The sequence below is a fragment of the Marmota marmota genome, unplaced genomic scaffold (genome assembly GCF_001458135.2).
Source record: "Marmota marmota marmota unplaced genomic scaffold, marMar, whole genome shotgun sequence".
In the NCBI taxonomy this organism is placed as follows: domain Eukaryota; kingdom Metazoa; phylum Chordata; class Mammalia; order Rodentia; family Sciuridae; genus Marmota; species Marmota marmota.
This window is the reverse complement of record NW_026000305.1, coordinates 6,900,777-6,906,965: the sequence shown is the minus strand read 5'-3', so window position 1 is coordinate 6,906,965 and position 6,189 is coordinate 6,900,777. Positions and strand designations below refer to the sequence as shown.

General features: G+C 33.4%; 1 long non-coding RNA gene across 1 annotated transcript in view; it reads right to left on the bottom strand.

Moving 5' to 3' along the window:
- LOC125614462 overlaps positions 1–2,407 on the bottom strand; it is a 5,049-nt gene extending 2,642 nt beyond the window's left edge. Inside the window, exon 1 of the long non-coding RNA XR_007345047.1 lies at positions 2,338–2,407. This is a non-coding gene — a long non-coding RNA (uncharacterized LOC125614462). The remainder of the gene's footprint in view (positions 1–2,337) is intronic.
- Between the last annotated feature and the right edge of the window lie 3,782 nt (positions 2,408–6,189).

The following is a 6,189-nucleotide window of genomic DNA, read 5'->3' as shown; positions in this document are numbered from 1 at the left end:
ACTGTACATGATGTAGAGACTCACTGTGATATTCATATACGTATGTAGGAAAGTTATGTCAAAATCATTCCAAGGTCTTTCATATTCCTTCCCTGACTTCGTTCTCTTCATGCTCCTTCGTCTAATCAATTGAACTTCTATTCTTCCTCTCCCTTGTTGTCTGTTAGCATCTACATATCAGAGAACATTTCACCTTGTTTTTTGGGGATTGGCTTATTTTGTTTATTGTTATAGGCTCCAGTTGCATTCATTTATTGGCAAATACCAGTTTCATTATTCTTTTTTTTTTTTTGAAAACACAATACCTTTATTTTTATTTTTTGTGTGGTGCTGAGGATCGAATCCATGGCCTCACATGTGCTAGACGAGAGCTCTACCACTGAGCCACAACCCCAGCCTCTCATTATTCTTTATGGCTGAGTAATATTCCTGTGTGTGTGTGTGTGTGTGTGTGTGTGTATGTGTATCACATTTTCTATAGCCACTCATCTTTTGAAGAGCATGTAGGTTGGACCCATTTCTTAGCTATTGTGAATTGAGCTGCTATAAACATTGATGTGGCTGTGTCACTACAGTATGCTCATAGTAAGTCCTTTGGGTATATACCAAGGAGTAGGATAATTAGGTCAAAGGTGGTTTCATTCCAAGTTTTCTAAGGAATTTCCACACTGCTTTCCAGAGAAGTAGCACAAATCTGCAGTCTCACCAGCAATGTATGAGTGAGCCTTTTCCCTCACATCTTCTCCAATGTTTATTATTACTTGTATTCTTGATAATTGCCATTCTGACTGGAGTGAGTAATTTTAATTTGCATTTTTCTAACTGCTAGAGATGTTGAAATTTTTTTCATATATTTGTTGACTGATCATATTTCTTCTTCTGTGAAGAGTTCAGTTCCTTGGCCCATTTACTTATTGTGTTATTTGTGTGAGGTTTTTTTTTTTTGGTGTTTTTTTCCAGTTCTTTATATATTCTGCAGATTAATACTCTGAGGTGCATGTGGCAAATATTTTTCCCTTTCTGTAGGCTCTCTGTTCACATTTTTTATTGTCCTTTGCTGTGAAGAAATTTTTTAGTTTGATACCATATTTAATGATTTTGCTTCTTACACTTTAGATGTCTTATTGAGGAAGTCAGTTCCTATGCTGACATAATGGAGCGTATCTTTTCTTCTAGTAGATGTAGGGTCTCTGCTTAATGTCTAGGTCTTTGATTCACTTTGAGTTGAGTTTTGTGCAGGGTAAATGATAAGGGTTAAATTTCATTTTTTTTACGTATAGATTTCCAGTTTTCCCAGTACCATCTGTTGAAGAGGCTATCTGTTCTCCAATGTATGTTTATGATGCCTTTGTGTAATATGATTTAACTACATTTATGTGGGTTTGTCTCTGTGTCTTCTATTCTGTTCTATTGGTCTTCATGTCTGTTTTGTTGCCAATGCCATGCTTTTTTTTTGTTACTATAGCTGTGTAGTATAATTTTTTTTTAAGAGAGAGAGAGAGAGAGAGAGAGAGAGAGAGAGAGAGAATTTTTTAATGTTTATTTTTTAGTATTCGGGGGACACAACATCTTTGTTTGTATGTGGTGCTGAGGATCGAACCCGGGCTGCACGCACGCCATGTGAGCGGGCTACCGCTTGAGCCACATCCCCAGCCCCTGTGTAGTATAATTTAAGGTCTGATATTGTGATGCCTCATGCTTCACTTTTCTTACTAAGTATTGCTTTGTGTATTCTTTGCTTCTTATAATTCCAAATGAATTTCATGATTGTTTTTCTATTTCCTTGAAGAATATTATTGGAATTTTAAAAGGAATTGCATTAAATCTGAATAGCATTTTGGTACTATAGCCATATTAATTTTGCATATCGAAGCACATAGGCGGTATTTCTATCTTCTATGATCTTCTTCAATTTCTTTCTTTAGTGTTCTGTAGTTCTCATTGTAGAGGTCTTTCACCTCTTTTCCAAGATCCACATTTAAAAAAAAATTTACAGTGTATGATCAGTACAGTTTTTCCTACCATTAGCATTTCATAATTTCAAAATTAACCCAAGATCTCTCACATGGCACATGGGAGACAAATCACAAGATGCAATTTATATTTCTCCAGATAAGTTTTAATTGATCTTCCTTTACATTTATTATATAATTTTTACAGCATCATGTCTGGATTTTGTACTCATTTTCATGTTACTATATATGTCTGTGGATCTCTTAGTGCTTACTCAGTATAATTTATTTTTCTTTATTTCTTTCCATCTCTCTTATATTGGTACCATGTGTTATTTTTGTTGACTGAACTGTTTAATTTCTCCAACACTTCTTTCAAACTTACCTTCTTAGTGGGACTCTTTTCTCCAGTTGAGAACATTCACCATATGTGTAGATTTTATTGAGTGCCTAAAACTAAACAGATCCACCTCAAATTAGAGAAGCTAAAAGATAAAATCCTCCTTAGTTGTGGCTCAATATAAACTGAGAGTGGGCATATTACTTTTGCCTACCCATTTGTACATATTTTCCAGGGACTTTAAAATAGAGTTTTCTATGTATTTTTTCAGTGAATTTTGAGTGATGCAAGGATGTGAACATGGCTAGAGTTCATAATTATTGGACCAAGGGACCAGACAGGACTGCTGTGTAACCTTTTCCCTGGTTACTTTTAGCAGGATCTCCCTTGATTTTGGCCTACTTTCAAGGCCTGACTTTCTAGTAAACTGTTGAACATAATATTCTGCCAGTGAATTGCTAAGCATATTAGAATTGGGATCTCAGGTTTGACAAGAAGGTTTATACATATTATCATCCAGTATATACAAAAATAGCTATAGAATAGTAGAAAAATAAATATCCCCAGTTCTGCTACATTAGCAAAGGTATTAAAAGGTGTATAAAATAATAGTAAATAAAAACAATATTAAATAAACAGAAAAACATGTTAAAACTCACACGCTAGTAGAAAAATGCATTTTAAAGTATGTGTTTTTCACCCATCTGTATGGCAATAATGGAAGTGCTAATATCAGGTATTGATGAAGTTGCAGGGATATGAATACTCACACATGTATGCTGGAAGAGATAAAAATTGATAAAAATAACTGTGGGGCAATTTATTTATTAGAATAAAAGTGTTAATGTAAAAGTTTTCCAAGAATTTGGGAAGATAAGCAGTACACTGGCTATTTGCTCCACAAAAAAATAAAGGAAAAATAAAAGAATTTGGCAAGAGCAATTTTGCTATTCTTTCTCCCAAGACACTATGAAAAAAATGCCTGAGTACCAATTATAAAGAACTTCTAATACTTCTTTTCTTTTGTAAAAGACAAAAAATCTAATAGCACCTTTGCTTTACTTATAATTATCTCTTTTGAGTTTGTCTATTCCTCCCATGCCCCCACTCCCTATCCCACTATAAATCAGTCCCTTTATATAAAAAAAAACATTCAGCATTTGATTTTTGGGATTGCTAACTTCACTTAGCATTATCTTCTCTAACTCCATCTATTTACCTGCAAAAGCCATGATTTTATTCTCTTTTATTGCTGAGTAATATTCCATTGTGTATATATGCCCATCTATTGAAGGGCATCTAGATAGGGCAGAGGGGTGAGAGGGGAAGGGAGGGGGCATGGGGTAATTAATGATGGTGGAATATGATGATCATTACTATCCATAGCACATGTATAAAGACACGAATTCGTGTGAATATACTATGTATACAATCAGAGACATGAAAAATTCTGCTCTATATATGTAATAAGAATTGTAACACATTCTGCTATCATATATAAATCAGAAAATACATAAAAATAATTATCTCTTTTGAAAATAAATTCATTTGCTCTTTCGTGACTTGACAGTTCATCTGCTTTGTTTGCCAACCTTGCTCTTGTTACTAGCCCCATAACTTTTATCCCTTCAGTGTTATGCATAAGGCCAAGCATAAGTTGACAAGTTAATGAATCACATTCAGAAGACCAAAGCTCAGAAAAATAAATGTTTGAAAAATATATGGGACTGGGATATATAACTTAGTGGATAGAGAACTTATTTAGCTCATGAGGTCCTGGGTTCAAGCCTTAGCACTATATACATACATAAAAAGGTACACCTATTCTGAAATACATTAAACTATAGATAGATAGATAGATATGATGTATTATGGGTGCATATATATATATATATATATATATATATATATATAACCTAACTACATGTATGTATATAGGTATATATGTATGTGTGTGTATATATATGTGTATGTGTGTATAATACCTATCTTATCTCAAGCCTTATCTTCCATTACATTTGTAATAAGTATAAAAATGCCATAAATGAAAGAAGTACTAATGAATTGAGAAAAATAATTCAATTTCAAAACTGAGAAAATTATTCTTTTTGTGACCTGATTTTAGTCACTGTTATGCAGAATATATTCTTATAATAAAACTGAGATAATACCTCCATCTAAAGATGAAAATGTAGGGGGAAAGGTGACAAATACCCCTGTTTATTTGTTAGAAGTCACATATCCTTTAAAAGTCTTTTATCAAACTTTCCAACAGACAATTTCCCTTCAAGTTGATATACAGTCATTTTTTTTTTCTTGAGTGGTAATTAATTTAGTATGTTAACTTATTTGGTATTTAACTTCTTTCTGATCTACTGATAACATTCAAAGAGCCGCCTTTTGTATGAATCCTTTCCTGATCTTCCTGTACTCCTCTAAGCTCCTACAATGAATTTAGTGTATACTCTACCCTTGTCTTTTTAATTATATACTGCCCATTGTTAGGTAACTGTCTCATTGTATGTTTTGATTTCTCACATTAAAGACAAAACTCTAGTAGCTAGGGATTATGTTTATCAATTTTCTAAATTGCTCCCAAGAATCACATGGAAAAGTTTCTTGAAAATTGTAGTATTTGAGAAATATATGCTATTTTTTAAAGAAAATATTTATATTGCTCAATTTTAGAAAAGCTGATTCAGGATTCAGGAAAAAAAATAAACAGTAAAGCAGTAACTTCTAAGTACCAGGCTAGTACTCTTTTCACAACAATATGGTGGCTCCAAAACTTTCTGTGTCCTGTAATTTGGTGGTTCCAAAATTTATGTCTCTATTTTGGATTCATAAAAATCCTTGGTATATTTTTAAAAACAGAAACTCCTTGGTCTTTCTCCTTATGGTATGTTCTAATTGGGACTTGCCATCTTCTATAAGCCACATACTTGTGATTGCTTCTGTATTACAAAGACAAATATGTCAAGACTTGTATTCAAAGAATTCATAGTACAATGTGTGAAACAGATTTATAATCAAACTAAATTATAATACAATGAACTGTTAAAATAAAGTTATGTGGAATAATCTATGAAAACCCAGAGAAACATTCTCCTCTGTGGTACCAGAGGATATGCTATTCAAAGAGTGGATAGGAATTAGAAATTATCTATGTAGATAATGAGAAAGATCTCACATGTAAGGGCACAGAAGTTTCAAGGACATCACAAGGCAAGGGTACCACAAGTAGCTGAATAAGCCTTGACTATAAAGCATGTAATTTGATTATTGACTATTGAAAGATAGGGGAGAATGATACTGGCAAAAACTAGATGTTGAAGAGTCTTGCATGAATTGTGGGTTATGCTCTATAGGTGATAAAGTTTCATAACTAGGAAAATAACATAGTTACAAAGGAACACTCTAGCAGCAATATGGAGAATGTACTTGAAATAGAGAACTGTGCACTAGTTAGGAGGTGATTGTAATATCCAGGGACTTCGTTTGTGCAGTAACAAACAGTGGTGGATGAGCACGAGACTAATCTTAGCATGAAGTAGAAAGCAGAAGACTACTCAGACTGGAGTAAGAAATCTTTGTTTGGAGACTTAGCCCTTCTTACTGAAAATAAGGTCAGTAAATAATTTCAATCTTAACATTTATTGAGTGTAAAAATGTTCAAAAATTACTCTGCCTCCTTCACTGGGTGGTTATGAGCATCAACCCAGCTATGTCACTCCTCAGTTTATACACAAATGACTTAAAATCAGCATATTACAGTGAAACAGGCACATGAATGTTCATAGCAGCTCAATTCACAATAGTTAAACTATGGAACCAACCTAGATGCCCTTCAGCAGATGAATGGATAGAGAAAATGTGGTATATATACACAATGGACTA